General features: G+C 49.1%; 1 protein-coding gene across 1 annotated transcript in view; it reads right to left on the bottom strand.

Annotated features, from left to right (window-relative positions):
• The window catches only part of LOC128706752 (uncharacterized), a 38528-nt gene that overhangs the window by 5337 nt on the left and 15544 nt on the right, over nucleotides 1–17647 (bottom strand). The window lies entirely within an intron of this gene.

Genomic DNA, 17647 nt, shown 5'->3' with positions numbered 1-17647 from the left:
CCTGTGGCATGTATTGAGTAGTGGCAATACACTTGTAAATAAAGCCAATTCCTTAAAAGCTGTCAATAATCCTGGTCACGTCACCAGCATTCATACGTTATCAAAACAAATCGCTTTCAAACAAAAGAACTTAGCAAATCTTGCAAATATACACAGCAAGATACCATTATAGTCACATTTTCCTCTTATAAAACACCTCCACCATTCAACAGAACACATTTAATCTTTCAATCGGAGCATAACGCATTAAACACCGCTTTATGATGCAATTTTGATGCGCTTCATAACGCGAGATGGTAACAAACCGGCCCTTTACCGGAAGCCGCATGTACATTTGCCACGCATTACGTGGCGTTATATTGCTAGCCTATATTGCTTTTATGACATGTGTGCATTTTGTTCGGTGATGCAGCAAACGCATCGCATTATCGCCACGATGGAACCATCGGGCCAAAGGATTGCTTCCCATGCGCCACAGCACATCTTCGTAGAAAAGCTTTTTACTTTCTGCAAAACATGTCGCCGTGGACAGCTGGGTACGACGGGGGCTTTTGTTTGGTGGACGAGCAGGGAACGTAACGCGAAGACAGCGACATGGATGCATGTCGAACTGAGCGAGTGTTTGTTCTGCTGGGGGCTTCTTCAGCGTTGTTGCACTGCTGAGCAAGGTTCCGCACAGCCCTGCGATACCCTGCTTCTGCTTCCAAGGCGTTCCAAAAAGGCCACTGGAAGACGGCACCGGCGAGAGATGTCGAGTCCGGTATTGTTTACCGATAGGCTCCAAGCGTACAGGCATTAATATTCTAGTCCCCCTTCCCCCTCCCAGCTGAGGGGATGAGTAGCGTCGGGATCTGAGTACATGCAGTAACAGCAATAACAAACAAACAGAACTGAACAGTAGGCAAGTAAACGAATATGCAAATACGCGCACGTACGGTTCCGTACTGCTTGGAAGTGCAAAATGCGCCTTTCTCCGGCTCGCAAAAGCAATCTTACACGCACACACACACACACACATGCACACAAACAGCGATCGATAAAGGACCTTCCCCCTCCCCCTCACACAGGTATGTGAACGCGTGCATTAGATCGCGGATCCGCACGCCGTGAGAAGATAATGAGCGTGACTGTTGCACTTTGAAACGATCGCGTCTGCGTTTGCTTTCGTTAGGTGGAAGTGGACAGGGCAGTCGTACCACCGGCAATACGGCACCCGGGTACTCACCCGACGACATTAGCATAATGCGCCGATAATCAATAAAGCTGCTTGCTGTCGCGCCGAACCGCGGTAGAAGGAGTGCACCCGACGGCCCGCAGCATCAAGCATCCGATCGAAAGACTTCAACGAGCGAACAGGCGCGGAAACGGTTCTTGCGCACTGCGAGTTCAATTCCTCCCTCAAGAGATGCGCGCGCGAGAGAGAGAGAGGACGTTCATGTAGGGAATGTAGCTGGAATGTACAGAACATGGTACCGTGCTTCCGCTGCATTAAGCAAACACTCCACCGTACACCGGCTTGTCACCGGCGGTGGGAGCAGCAAAGGCGCGTAAGCGCGAAATTGTTTGCGAAAAAAAAACCTTTCCGTCCGTCCGGGGTGGAAATGGGGGTGGCATGGGAAAAGCGGATGGGATTGTTTTTTTTTAACTTTCGCACCACCTTCATCATGTCCAGCAGCAATGCGACCCTAGTAGAGCCACGAAAACTATTTCAAAAATTTTTGTCCTCTTGTTCTTACAGACGCTCGGCCCGTTCTTGTTCTGCACGAGCATACCAGTTTCGGTGCTGTCGAAACGGATGCAGATATGTGTGTGTGTGTGTGGTTTGTTTTTAGTGGTGTTATTTTCTTTCTCCCCGATTCCGACACCTCGCATGCTTGGTGTCCCGTTGGAACGCCGGGCTGCTGATGGTAGGAACATTATTCATCGCGCGTGTTCTTCCCTTATGGGCCCTTATGCGGCCGTTTCTTCACGTAACTTCCGAAGCGGAGGCTGCAGAGGTCATCTCCAGCTGACTGCTCCACGCTGGGGAAGAAAGGTGGAGGACTGTGGGGGTGGTAAGCACACCGGGGCCAGCCTGGGTCTCCTGGTGGGTGGAAAAATTGCGATAATTTTAACTTCTCACTCTCCCTCTCGCTATCTCTCGCTCACTTGCGGGCTAGAAGGGATAATTTATTGTTTCGAGCCCTGGCTAACGCACGACAGGTAACAACGCTCGATAAGGGGGTGAGCTACGGGGTCGAAGCGCAGTGTGCTGTTGGCTTGCGCGTTACTTGACATGCCGCCGGCGGGGTCGGTGAACGGATGCGCGACAGATAACGTAACAGCGCCGTAGGAACTTCTCCTGCTAGTTCCAATGTGTTGGGCGGTAGAGTCACAAGGCTATCCTTGGTCACGATGCTCGATGAATAGTATTTTTGTGCGGTAGTGTATGTGTGTGTGTGTTCAACGTGCTCGAAGGGTACTGAAAGGATTAAATCAGGTTGAAGAATTCGTGCTAGGCATCTCTCCAACGCGATTCTGTTATCTTGCCGATACGATGCTTCGTGACTCTTCACTGATCAAAGGAGAATCTCTTAAAGGATTTTGGACTTTAGGCAAATGTAGAGAGTCTCATTTGTACATACTGTTAGAGGTGCTGGTTTTTCCGTTCTACAGTAAATGAATAATTGATGTTACTGCTTCCAAACCTAGAGGTGTACGCTAATGTTCCAGAGAAAGCCTTCAATCAACGATTCGACTGTATTCTGAATGCTCTCCGTTCTGGTTTTCACACAGACGTTCTCTCCGATTAATTCTGGCGATAAATTTGCGATCTCTTCTCTGCGCCTGGGGCAAAAATTCGCCTCCTAATTGACGGTAATTAAGAGACGAAAGTTGAGAAAATGTCTACCAATTATGTCCGTCACCATCGCGAAACGGCGGACGACGCTCATTTGCATGCGAAGAAATTGGAGACACACACCGGTTGTCCTGTGTGCCGCCCCGGAACGAAGTGCACCAAATGAAGATGTTCCACCCGCCGGCATTTTGCGAAGGAGGCTAATGAAGATTGCTGGCGAAGTGTCCGTGTCGAGATGCAACTCCAGCCCAACAGACACTCACCTGTTCGAGGGGAAGAACATCCTCGGCAAACGGCCACGACAAAGTTCATTAGACGTTCCGCTGTCGGAGTGGAAAGTCTTTTGCCAGCGTTGCTGCGAAGGATTTGCCTCTGGTTCCAACTGTGCCGTGAACGGCTCCCTCGAGGGAACTCCCAGTTGACATCGCCGTGTTGACACAAAATGCACGATTTGTTCAGTGTGACGTTGGGGTTACCTTCTTATGTTCATGCTTTTGCTCAAGCATTTTGGCGTGCAGCGATTAAGCCTCGTCAACGATGACAACGTTCGAGATGATGATGATGTGGATGGTGATCGCGGTGCTATAATGACGCTCCAAAGCGGCGCACGGTCTCGGTGAAATGGTCTCGCAGTAAGCTCACTTGCCCAGCCTTTAACACACCCACACACAGACACACACCTCCCATCCGGCACCCGACAGCAATGACGAATGAAAGATAATTGTTTTCCACTCTAGTTGCGCTGCGTCTCTCGCTCGTGCATACTCGCCCGTACACAGCACCGCAGTTATGATTAGTCTGTCCGGGTGTGTATGTCTTTTCGGTTATGCGGTTACCGTGGGCGAAATGCAACACCAGACACGGACTTTGCGTGGTTCCAGTGAAACCGATCGTGCCGTCGCATCGATCGCGATAAATCCCTCATGCAAAATGGATGATTTATAAACGATCATCAAGCGATCGATCGAGCACTGCGCTCTGTGTTGTGAGGGGAAGGGAGAGGGGTGGGGGGGGGGGGGGGGGGGGGAAGGCGCTCGCCACATAGTCAGGCACTTGTTTATAATCATTCGCCCATTGTTGCGATGCTTGTTGGCGGCGATGCGCCACGTACGAAATCGATCTCGTGCAGCACGGGATACACACGGTGGCATTCCTTGTGCCGAAATACCGAGAGAAAGGTGTGGCGCATCCACGCGACCGTTTGGAGTGCGATGGGGAGGGGGAGGGGGGGTTTAATAATTTTCACTCGAAATCAGTTCCGCCCGGATGAACACACGGAGTGTGTGTGTGTTTCTATGGAGGGAAAACTTTCGATAAGGCTTATCATGCGGCATCAACAATGGCTAGTGGTGCAATTCGGTCGCGAAACCCGCAAGCAAACTCTTCAAAACTCGAAAAACCGAAAACACAAGCGCGCGATTATTTTATTCTGTTCGGGTTGTGTTTGTTACTTGTTTAACCGGATAATTTGCAGCCGCGCGAGGGAGGGCAAGAAGAGAAAACTGAAGAGGTATACACATATTAAGCATGCATGAATGAACCGATCGCGGAATCACAAAACATAACCAGTGCGGCAATCTAGGCTGCAGGAAATGAAAGAGAAACCTCCTATACGCTGTTCGAGCGCACCCAAAAAAAAAAAAAGAATTTGGCAAGGAAAGAAAAAGCAAGTTCCCCAAAGCAAAGTTTCAAACGCGCCAGATTCGATACATCTCGCCTGTCAGGGGTGTGTGTTGATTGATTCGCAACGTAAGGATTGCACAACGTTGTCTGCCACGTCACGGTTTGTACGGTACCATTGATAACAAAAAAAGCTGGCGACGGGAATAATTTGAAGATTAAATTTGACATTTTAGCAAACTGAGTGCGACGAGCGATGGTTTGGCCGGATGGGAACCCTTTGTTACACTGCGAATGCTGATGTAATGTAAAACAAGCAGAATTCGCAAAGGAAACAACTTAATTGCGCAATATATTGACGCATGAGCCGCAGTGTGATTTGTAGCATGGGATGTTTATTGTGTAGCTGATTTGATTATGTTTTTATTGCATGTCAGAAAGACATGCGGGTTTTGCTTTATTTCCGTAGTAGTTACAACGCACAGATAACTGTTAGGTTCTTCTCCACTAACTTATAGTTGAAGAAAGTCAAGAATTCGAATAACACTTGTGGAATATATTTAACGATCGTAGGAATATCTTGGAAAGATTATTCTGAAGCTAACTTGCTCTAGAACCATAAAATCCTTAGAGCTCCAATGCTTCTATATATTCTGGGTTTGATGGTCTAAGATCTTTGTTTTTCTATGTTAAAGAATTGGTCTCCCATGTCAGCTCTGTCAGTCCAAAATCAATGTAGATACGTGGTATCAGTGGTTCACCTCAGTGTCACTTCTTCGTTTAAAATGCTTGAAGTTGCGGATATATAGACAAGCCTCATAGGCATAGACATTAGACTCTTATACTCTGTTTGCAGTTCGAAGTTGCAGAGAGAATTTTGAACCATAGTAACATGTGCCACAATAGACTTGGGGCCTTAATGTTTCTATAGATTCCAAGTTTAATGGTCTAAGATCTTTAATTTTTCGGATGAATCACTGATCACCAAGGATCTATGCTAAAGAATTGTACTCCTATGTCAGCACCAAAATCACTGTAGGTACGTGGCATCAGTGGTTCACCTCAGTGTGATTTCTTGAAGTTGCGGATATACAGACAAGCCTCATAGACATTATAATCTTATAATCTGTTCTGTAGTTCGAAGTTGCAGAGAAAAAATTGGAACATAGAGACATGTGCCAGAAGAACGAAATAATCGCTAAAAGGGCAATATTAGAGGGCTGAACATGTCAGGTGACTCCGGATAATCCAACCCGAAAAGATTGTTTTGGCGTTTTAGGTCATGGCTAGATGAGATGTAGCTACGTGTAGAAGAATCTCGTTTTGCGATACTGTCAAAACTGTGTACTTAGCTTAAAATAAAAGTTAGATGGAGCAAAAGCATGCCAAAGTTGGCGCCTTTGTTTTGAAACCACGAATCGCAGGTTTTACAGCGGAAAATTCGTAACGTAAAACACATTCGTCAACACTCAAAATCTCATTATCTAATCTCTGCTTTCCCTCACGCTACTTCTAGGCGCACCCATCCGTGGCGGGCAGGTTTACCGGTTGGCCTATTTCTGTACTGTACTGACGCTGGATTGTTGTTGTGTGTTGTTTTTTTCTTGAGCCGTTTGTTGTTGTTTTTTTTTTCGCCGGCTGCAGTTGGTTGCACTTGATGCGGAAGAACGAATGCAGCCAGCCAAACGAGACGTCTAAGCAGACGTAAGACCCCACGGTACGAGTTCCGTCTCGACGTTGCGTGATTTATTGTATAGGAATAGTGTGCCACTATACACTTCCTCCGTTAAGAATGCTTTTCGCTCTCCAAAAGCGTCCACCGGTGCATGGATTTCGCACATTCAATTGTTCTTTCCACTGGTAGCGTGTGCAATTCTATGCACAGTTTTGTTTCTCTTGCGGTTGTACTAACGTGCAGCTTGGATGTACAGCTATACCGGCATGTGCAGCATCTTTCACAATCGTTTCCGATGTCGATAAGCGCCCTGGACGATTGGCTGCAGTGCAACATTGTTGCCGGTCGCTGGGGCGTTCTGGTGTAGAAAGTTACCATGAATTCTCACCGAAGTCCCATCCCGATACCCGTCAATTTGGTGTAACACGAAAATGATCCGTATCAAACCGCTTGAAAGCTTATCCGCGGAATGGTGCCTCTCGCTTATTCTTTCGCACTTTTCGAAACAGCGGGAAAAGTGCATGAAAATTACTACTATGATAATTTTCCGCTCGGTCGCTAGAGCGATTCACTCCGGTGAGACAAGAGCAAGCGTACGGCAAGGTTGACGCATGGTGATGATGGTGGGCTTTTAGTGATTGTTATGGTTAAAGAACCATCTTTCTGGGTTAGGAGGTTGTGATTCAACATCCGAACGCCACGGGGGCGTCAATATTTGAATAGGTTTGTGGCAAAATGTGGCTGTGCTTGTTCGTCTACCGGGTCACAATATCCTGCGTCCGGAACGATTCCTCACCTCAGGTTGGATGGGTCACTTTTGGGTAGCAAGCAGGAAATGTAGTCCAAAAGGTAAAGGTCAAATGAAAGGCACTTGAAAGTGCACTTTGTAGAAGAATTGAATGCTGCAGTAAACAGCAGATGAGCTTGGAAAAATTGGGCTCATAAAAAAAACTTAACAGCAAAGACCCCCCAAAATCTTTATCTGTTTCCTACGAAACCATTACGGCGCTGCTGTACCTTACTGTGGAACGCACATCATTCAGACAGTTTACGCGAAGATTAAAGTTGTCAAACGTTCACCGGGATGGAACGAAGATATCGGAATCCGATTGAAGAAGTCCGTTAGTTAATTTAACGAACGTTTTTTTCTTTAACGTTGGTCGCCGCCTGCACTCATCATTGATGGGCTGGCAAACGGCTTAGTGGCTTAGTACCATCGACCGGTGTGGTCCCTCGCCGTTCACGCATTCGTATACGCCGTAATTCGCCTTATAAGGGTACTCGATTGGCCCGATCGTTTGTGTGCATTTTGCGTATCCAACGGTAGTCATTTCCGGTGTGTTGAACGGTCGAGACCACCGAGACCGATTCTCACGCCGGTAGCACTATCGCAACTGAATCCGATCTTCGACTCGTCACTTCCAACGACGGCATGCATTTCAATGCCCAGTGTCAAGTGTCAAAGTCACGTGCATGGTAATGGAGGAAGGATATTCCCTCCCCCCCCCCCATCTTTGGAAAATAAAACACGCATAAGCGGAGATACGGACGAGGATCTTCAACGGAGAAGGAGAAAATTTTGAAGGTGTGGAGCGAATCCGGTTGGACGCCTTGCCGTCTGTGTTAAGTATGCATACATTATGTAGCGTTTAAATGCCTTCAACGATCGCCACCAGTCTTACGGAGACGTTGACGTGTCATGGTTGTGCAATTGGGTACGATGGGCAGGCTGTCGAACACCTGTAAGAGAACTCGCAACGGAAAGTTGGCATTACCGTCCAGTAGCTGCAGCTAGTGAGGACTGTTGATAGCCACGAAGGTCGTTCCGGATGAGTTTGTGCTTGGCAGTGAGGATATGCTCACGATTTTTTCTTGCCAGCACGCGTAAGGAATATTTAACCACTCGACCCTCGACTGATGCTGATCAACGATGCACGATTCCCTAAGCAGCTCATCTTCAGCCCTCCGAAGGTTCCATCAGGCTTTTCACCCTCCCCTTGTTACGGGTCGATACTGTGTTGACGGGTTCGCGAGTTCCAAGATCCGACACGTTGATCGCGTGATGGAGCGCGATCATGATCGTCGTCTGGGTGTGTACCATCCCTTCGTCCCACACCCAAAACCCGACGGCCATCTCGGGCGTGAATGTTGACGACGTGAATTATTATGCTTCAACGCCCATACCTCGCCGTTTCGGTGCCGGTTTTGTTTTCGAGTCTTCTGTTTCCCGCTTCAGTCACCCTCGAACATGCACCACCTCCTTTTTTCCGTTTCGACTCAATCGTCGCATTTTGTCGCGGGTTGATGACCGACACCCTCCACGCCTGGCTTTGGTTTGGATCCGGACGGTGAAGGGCCGCCTCTTACTTGCACCAGCGCATTTCTAGGTTAGATCCAACCAACGGGAAGTTGTTACTCCTTGCTAGAGACCCTACAGTTCCCCGGACAAGGCGGAGAAAGACTGCAATTTCGTGAAAGCACATCTCGCACATCTGGCTGGAACGTGGCAGGGCCATGCTTCTAGTTTGTTGTAGGTGGTGGTAGGATATGCCAACGAATAGAGGCAGCGGTCTGTCATTAGGCGATCAGTCGAGCTGTGGCGAGACAGTGACCCCGGAGGCGGTTACGCGAACCATTTGCATGTTCGCTCCAGTTGGCTCTTGTGAGCTTACGTAAAGGCCGTAAAGAGTGTTTGGAGGACGGGGTGGACATTTGGAGCCAGCACGGGATGGATTTGATTGGGTTTAAGTATCCCAATAACCGGGGTGAGGGTAAGGTAGTTTTTTGGCAAGCAGGAATTTTACACTAGAATTTTAAACTTCCCATCACGCATCAATCAGAACGGCTCTTGATTATGCCCTCAGGGTTGGAATTGTTTATGGCAATGTTGTTATTGTGTATCACCAGACGATCACAGATAGAATTTGTATGATAATTTGAATACGGTTTTAACTTAACGTAAGGAGAAAAGTTTGTGAACTTTCCCAGAGATCCCAACGAGTTTTACGACTCTACTCCCTGATGTTTGGTGCTGTAAGTTACCAATCAATGCTCTGTTTTTATTCATTTGGCAATATTTAAACAAAAAAAGTGAATCATAAAACGCCGTGCTGTAGCTCAGATTGCAGCTTATAATTGGCTGTCAGTGATACGGGAACAGAGCCGGAGCGAGAGTACGTGTTTTATGATGTGCGAAAAGATAGCCGTCGGACCAGTTCAATACGAGCCCCAGCAATGGGCTGGAAACACACCCAAGGAACCTCATAGGCAGACGAAAAAAAAAGCAATAGAAGCGAAGCATCGAAATGGAAGCCAAAACGACCAATAATCGCAACTACTTTACCTTGCCCAAGCGCTCTCAGAAAATGTTCGATAACAGTACTTTAACGGCTTACCAACAAAAAAACAAGACACATTCCAAAACTGGAGGGTTTTGGAGTTTTGTTGGGCTTTATTTACGCCCGTTCGTTACGTGCGGTTCGTTCCGTTCTCGAACGTTTGAATGGGTTGTGGTGACAAAGTGTCGGTGGAAATGAACGGGAAACTATGGGGGGAAAATAGAGAAGAAAAATCACCCCCCACCCCCAAAAAAAAACAGCACCTCAACGAGAAACGGTCAGAGAACCTCAGCGCGGTGAGTGATTGTGACAAATTGGAGTCGATTTCAAGGGATCGGATGTGATTCGAAAATAGGTCACGCCCGGTCCGGCATGGTTAGCTGAGCAATCTGGACCGGCACAACACTCCAAGGCCCAAAGCTGTTAGCGTTCTAGGGCTCGTAAACCTGATTTAAATAAAATATGATCTCCGCCACACCCAACGGCGAGGACATTCGATCCCAGCTATGGTGAGGTTGATGCGATCCGACGTCCCGAAATCCTGCCCCGATCGCATCGATCATAAAAGATATGATGAAATATAGCGTTTCTGAAGCAGGTTGTAGCTTCTTTGCTTTCGGATTATTTATTCAAAAGCAGGTGAGCAATGCAACCCAACACCCGTTAGACGTCTGCTACGTCTGCCACGAGAAGTTTAACGTAACCCCCGTTTTGATAAACGCTTTCTCCTGCACAGTGGATTAGGTCACCAGGTGCAGACCGTGTCACGCCATCTGGCGGCCGAAAGAATGCGTCGCCTCGCGCGTGTGCGAATGCAGTGACGACACCGAGCTAACCGAATTATGCTCCCGAAATCTTCGGGACAGGCACTCACGCGCACCGAATCGATTCTGTGCGGTCCAGTTCGGGTGGGCGCCGTTAATTTGGCGCGAAAATTGGCTCACTTTTCCCGAAAACCGCGGTCGAGTTGTTATGCGCGCGCGTAGCTTCGGGTTCGTCACACGCTAATGAAGTTAGTGGATGAAGGCGACTCGCCAATGCACCGGGGACTGACGGAGGGCGGAAATGGGCCAACCCGAAAGTGGTGTACTGGAAAAGGGTTTCCCCATGTTTTCCACCGTATGGGGAAAATGTTCAGGGAAGGAAGGGGAGGGGGGGGGGGGGGGTAAACTAATGGCAACTGCGATGGAGAAGATTAATGGCGCTGGTCCGACTGCGATGGACATTATCATAAATTTGGGAGCTCTGGTTTAAACCGACAGGGAAAAGCCTTTTTGCGAAGCAGTGTGAGAAGGGTTTGGATACATTTTTTTTCGGCCCCATTTCGGAAGGGTCCAGTACATTAAGGTGTGGATAATGAAAAAGCGCGTTCCCATCCCACTGGGTGGATGAGAAAATAGTTGCGCTTTCACCACCCTTCGGTATCAAGAGTTCGTAATAATCGATAGACCTACATGGCGACGCACCTCAGCTCTGAATCGCCATCTCGAAACTCTTTTGGGTTTTGGGTGACGGACCGAAAATCAAGGTCATCGTATGTTTCAAGCCGTAAAGCCTTAACATAATGTGCACATTTACATGCACTAGCGGATCCGCATTATCCGGCGGGTTGCGCCATCCGCGATATCCCCGCTATTTCGATCGTTGTCTACCATCGTGGCATCGGAAGGCTGCTGGGGAAACTGTGTAAATTCAATTCAAAAGACCAGCAATTAACTGTTTCGCATCAGTCTGGTGCCGGTGTGGTGGCCACCGAGCGTAACCGGCGGGTGGTCGAAAACATTCAACCATTGATTGCGCTTTCGCCCATTGCGCGGCCTCCCCTTTGCAATCGCCTTTCGATTCCGAGACAGAACAGTTAGGTGTAGAATACCTACCCCGGGTAGTGTGTGTTGCCACCGGGTAGCCTAATGCACGTGTCTAATATCACACGGTCCGTAGCTAAAACAACAAAACAAAAATCTTACCACGACAATCGGTCCCTAATTGAGGATGGGAGGTTTGGGAGACATCTCTGGGAGGCCGAATTGTCCGGAGGTTCCTCGCGTGAAAAAAGTTCTCACTTTCCCAAACATTCTCAGCCACCCATCGGGCGTCACACAGGCGTTGACATGGAGGCATTAATTGCTCGGAACGGTTTCTAACATACCCAAGAAGTGTGTGCTTTTTATTTCCACCCGAGCGCATTTGGACTCCGCGGAAAACTGGCGTCCGTACATTACGTTCCGGTGTTCTAGTTCTGTACGCACCGCTCAACGGCTGTTTTGGGTGATTTCTATCTAACGTAGCTTATATGGGTCAGTGGTAAGAACAGTTCTGGTTCTGGCGTTACAGATCGCATCACGTACACGGTACGCAACGGTAACGCTCTGTGCGGTGTTAATGGCTCGGCGGGTGGATTTCGAATCTTTCCGCGATCGGTTGAAAGCTTAACGGTGCTGTGTTGGTGATGGTTGGCGTTGTAGCCGTATCCACAACGTACGAGCCTCCATTAGGCCTTTGCTAACCAATTTCCGACGCAGGCGTTACCGTTGCTGACCGATTTGTTCCACACAGTTGACAGCACTTTCTTTCGATTTCGGGATAATTTGAGATCCGTCAAACCCAATCAGCCTCCTAGATGGGTGTATTATTGAAAGGCAATTTAACACCTTTCGACCATTCTATGCGTAGGAAGGGTTACACATTGTCACCCGAAGTGTGTACACGAACATACCCATTTCTGGGGCCAGGGCGTTATAGGACGTCCTCCCGCAAGATGCAAGATTGTCCAAGACGAACTGGCGTGAAAAAATGGGTCAAAAGCCTGCCTGTGAGTATGAATTATTTATGTCACAAGCCGCTGCTCTGCGCGAGTGTTAAGCTCCAAAAAAAACACACCCTCGGTGTGAGCATGTTCGAGACGCCCAATTTTGATACAATGTGTGAGCTTTCGGGGGGAGTGTGGAGGGATATGGCGGGATAACAGACGACAAACAGCTGGGCGGACGGACGTGTCTCAGTGTGGCGGCGAGTATAAATTTATTGCCCTCCTAGTCATTGTTGTGGCCCTTTTGTTTGGGAAGGGGATTTTGATTGCCGTTGGCAGGCGAAACGGACAGGCAATTCTACCGAAAGCAAAATTCGCCACCACGTCACCCCAGCCATGCCCATGGTCCAGCGACGGTGCGAGGGTGAAGTGGTCGGAATTTAGGATAAGCAACTGTAATTTTTGCAGCCTGTCCAGCATCCACCGGTACGGCTGCCCTAGCCGGTTTTTCTTTTCTCCGTCACCAACGGCAAGTTTGTAAGTTTCGTCCATTGCGCGGCGGTAATCGCGACCGCAACATACACGACCAGCACGCGGGATAAACTTGTTTTCCTTTTTTCGAGGTCTCTGTGGCTGTGGTTTGCTTTAGGTGCGCAGGCTCGCGTTACATCACGGGGTTTGTGTGCGGATTATGTGACCGACATTCCCAGGACTGAGCAATGGCTGAGCTTCGAGTAGGTTGGATTGAGGTTAGCGAAATCTGTCGCTCGTGTTCCAAATTTAGGGCAAGCGTACACGTCCACCACGGCGTTCCCGTTCTGCGCGAACGGACGGTATGCTAATTGCGCTGCTTATAGCAACACCTTGCCAGGTACCTGCATCTTGCAGATCTTCACGCTCCCTGCTCGAACCGATGCTCACTTTTTATTAATCGTTTACATTTACGACGCTGGAATGGGCAATTAAAAGTAATGAAATTGTCTTCCGAAGGTCTGAAGGTCGTCGGTACCCGTCGCTGATCGCGATCGATATCTTGCAGCACACACACGCACAAGATGGGTGGAGGAGAGAATTAGTTTCATCATCCTTGAACTCCACTCTTGACACCTTCGCCAGTGCTGCGGATGCAGGTGTTGTGCATTCCTGCCCCAACGGTGACCAAATGAGGCGTACGTGAGTGATCGTTTCTTAAAGCGATGCGCAAAAGCAAAAGCGATCATTATGCGGTGTTGATCGAACGATACGGTGCACCGACGGGAGGGATTAAAATCCCGACGGGGCATCGTGCATCTTCGGTCGGTCGGAGGAGGCGGTGGAGACTGCTGCCAGCACGTACCACTCATAACCGTCCGGGGCGGGACCGATCAAGACGAAGACGTTATTGATTCCGTAGCCGGGTTCGGCGGGTTTTGCTGGAGGTGCATCATCGCCCTTATGGTCATTGTCGACAAGTGGTTGGATATCTGCACACAAAAAAAAAAACGGAGCACCGACAAAGAGCGACGAGATCAGACGGGATGGTACATTCCATTCGTAGGCATCCGCGGCAGCATGCACTGCGTCGTCCCAAGTTGCCGCAAGTTGACTTCATATCAGTCAAATCAATCTTCATTGGTTGCGTCTTTAGTGAGCATCGTTCGCATTGTCGTCGTGGTCGTCGGTTTTTGTTGCTGTTGTTTTGGTTTTGTTTCTGCTTTTGTACGGCAAAGTGCGGTGCAGTCCGGGCTCGATTTCGCGATCGCACACCGATCGTTCCTTTTGGAGCAAAAAAGGGGCCCTCCTACTGACAAGTGATACTCCAAGACAACGAGGCGCATTGTGCGCGTGAAGTTCGTCAGGAGGTTCATTGCGAGTCCTTCAGAACCGTGCAGCACCTCGAAAGAATGCAATTTGATTCTTGTCCGGCGAGTTCGGAAGACGTCAAATAGAACGCGGGCGAAGATTAGAACTGGTGATCGTCTCCGAAGCGTGATACCTCCGGTGGACACAAGCTAGCGATGGGAAGAAGTCCTCCCCCCCTTGGTTTCCTTGGTTTTCGCTTTTGCTCGAATTTTGATTGACGTGCGATCGTGCGCACACCCCATTTAGAATGCAGCACCACTGCTCGCTGCATTTATTCATGGGCACGTCGGTTCGTCGGTGCGCTGCGCAGATCGGGAGCAGATCCCGACGGACAGATCCCGTGTGCCTGGCGGGCATCCTGCTGCATGATTGATGAGTGTGGCGATCGGCGATAAGCCGTCTCGTGATAAGGGAGAGTGTTTTATTTTTAGCGCAAACAGTTGTCATTATTTTGCGATCAATCACCGCAACCGGCAGCGGCTTGTTGCCGCTAAGGGGGGGTAAAATGTCCTGCTTCGATGGGAGGAATGAAACTGCACGTCGAAACATAAAACGTAAGGGGCGTTGTAATTGGCAATGATTGGATTTTAATTGATAAGGATCGTGTGAAAAGCCGGGTCTCATAGAGTGCCAGAATGGCTTGCCAAGTGATAATTACATTATCAGGCAAATTAGTACCGTGGTGACCTTTTCAACCCGTGAAACAAAATATTGTTTAGCTATAGAAATTTGGAGTACCCGCCAATGATGTCCGTACATGAGCTGATTTGTCGGAAAACCAACAACCTGTCCGGAAGTGCACCTGGTCTTCACAGGACTGCTCAGAGATGCGGTGTGTACGGTCGTGTCGTGTACTTTCCCAGCACAGCAAGCAAGCTTAGAATGCCGACCGAGAAGCCGTTAGGATTCCGACATGGCATTCGCGCAAAATAAACCAACAAGCAAGATAGCTCCGCGACACCAACCACTGGGCGGTACTGGGCGGCATCAAACGGATTCCTATCCCCCCACAGTCCGCGGGTTCAAACCGATTATGAACGCATCGGTTTGTCGTCTGATTTAAATAATTACCACACTACGTTCGCGGCCAGCCATTAACATTAATTGGTAATGAATAACGCTCAGTTTTGCACCCCACCCGAAGGTACGTAATCGAGCGACAGAGTGAAATGGAGATCGCGCAGGTGACCACGGGCGGGAGACACTAATTAAAAGAGTAATTATTAACAGCGAAATTGACTGGCGATTATTGCCCGGGTGCGCTGGCACAACTTCGTCCATGCGTTTGCGTTGTCCTAGCAAAAAAAAAAACAGCCATCGCTCCAACGTTTCTGGCCGTCCCATCGGTGGTTTAATGAACCAGTTACCAGCTACCGGATCCGCTCCTGAAGCGATCATGTTTTATTTCCCATCCCAGCCGTTACGCTACGGACCGTTTTGCCGTGTGCGCGCTCGATAAATCTTGCGATTGTTCTGCAAACATTGCCGGCAGAACACTGGCCAGGCCGGACAGAAATGGGTTGTGCGACAGACCGGGGCACCCCAAACGGGCGGTTCGGTGGGAACCCCGTACCACGGTGCAATAAATTGATCCTATTAAATATTTATTGCTTCCCGTCGTTCGGGCAAATCTTGCAGCTAGCTGATCGATCGATTGGTTTGTCTAGTGCCGGTGCTGGAGAGTTCTGCCGGTTGTGGTGTAGTATCGCTTCCACCGGGTGTTCTGCCCGGTGTACGGTCAAACTTTATGATTCATTTGACTGTGGATCTCCACCCCGTGTGGAATGAGTGCGGAATCGTGACTGCGAAGGGATGGTCCCAAAGTGACAAACTGCTGTCAAACAGCTCCGATCAATCTGACAGTCATTGCTGCGGGGTTGGAAGGTGCAAATCGTACGACCGCCTTGCCCGATCGGCCCGGGGGGGTCCCGCACCGCCACGACCAGTTTCCACACACTCGCCTCCATCCGCCGGGTAGATGCATCTGCCTAAAAATAGCTCCAACTAGTGCTCGTGCTCCCGCGAGCGATTTACAATTCAATGCCAACGGTTTTCCTGCCCTCCCATTTGCCTGGTTTTTCGCTATCGGATGGTAAATTATGCCAATCGAAGAACAATTGTTTATTTATGCCCGTTGCGCCCGTGGGGCGCTAGTGTTGCAGCATGAGAATGAAAAATAAGCTCCAACGCGCTTGCAGACTTAAACTCCACATTCAGAACGGACAAGAACTTACTGGCTAAGGGGGAGGAGGGGGGGGGGGGAGGGGGAGTTGTGGCCGGTTGCCCGAGTTGGCGCTCGTGCTCGTTTGAATAGTTTATTGAAATAAATTTCAATACTAAATGTGCTGCAGCTGTGGGTTTTTTTTGTTTTGCTAGTACCAGCCACCCGGTGCCCCTTCTCCCCGGGGCACGGCCGATTTGCGTTTTGATTTATTATTAACAAATTGTTGTCGAAAAGGAAATTCATCTTCGTTGCGGGTGCGCTAGCGGATTGCATTCCTTCGGGAGCCAAACCTGGGGCCGCGTGGTCATTTTGGAGCAGTGATCCGGTTTTGGCGGAGAAACTTCAGCCGAGCTGACTGCTTTTGTGTGATGATGTGTGGAATGCAGGATACGATCGGGTGTTGCTGTAGAGTGGACAAGCACATGTGCAAAGCAATCGAACCGGTTTCAAACGCACGTACTCCCCCCCCCCCCCCCCTTTGGCCTAGGTTCCACGGTTTGTGGTTGATTGATCGAAAACGATAAATTTCAATTAATCTCCCTCAATCCACCGAACCTCAGAATTGGAAAATGGTGGCCAAGAATAGGAACAAAATCTGCTATTGATAGGAGCAAAGCGTGCGAAAGAGGGTATGGATGAGGGGGCCAGATGGGAGGGGTGGCAGCTTTTCAGAAACCGGCTTGCACCACATTCCTGCCGGTGGTTTCACTGCGGCACAATTTCGGCTCGTACATGAACCAATTTCGCTACCAGTTGTGTGATGTAGTGAGAATTTAGACATATGGTCCGATTCTACCGATTTAAGGCCATCCGCTGGAAAGGGGAAGTTCAAGTTCTGCAGGTGAGTTCTTCACGAGGAAGCACTGCTGGGGAGTGTCTGGGAAATAATGATTCTCGTCGCCCATCCGAGACTCGGAGCGTCCAAAGCATTGAAGGTCATCCGCAAGAAATTCGGTAGCCGGTGTATTTCACTTAGACCCTTAATTAACCGCATCGAATGATACACATCACTGCTCCCGGTGGGCATTGTGCTGGAGCTAACCGTGTCCAGTGCCGAAATCATGACCACTCGCTCCTCTCGGGATACTTTCCGCTTTGACCGCGGCGGTATAAAGTTCTAAGCATTCAATAAAACTACGAGACGAAAAAACGTGAACAGGCGCAGCACGCGGTAGCTCAACGTGACGCGATCTCTGCACAAAGAAGTTGCCTGAATGATCCACCGAATTCGGCACCTTGAATGTTGAATGACAAACACACATACACACACGCACAAAAAAGAGAAGCAATGGAGGACCCGTTTGGAAGACATCCAGGAACGCAGGGAGTGACTTCGGCAAGGAGCCTTGGTTTGTGGGAT

Source organism: Anopheles marshallii, chromosome 2 (assembly GCF_943734725.1).
Source record: "Anopheles marshallii chromosome 2, idAnoMarsDA_429_01, whole genome shotgun sequence".
Taxonomy (NCBI): domain Eukaryota; kingdom Metazoa; phylum Arthropoda; class Insecta; order Diptera; family Culicidae; genus Anopheles; species Anopheles marshallii.
This window is presented reverse-complemented; position numbering and strand designations above follow the sequence as displayed.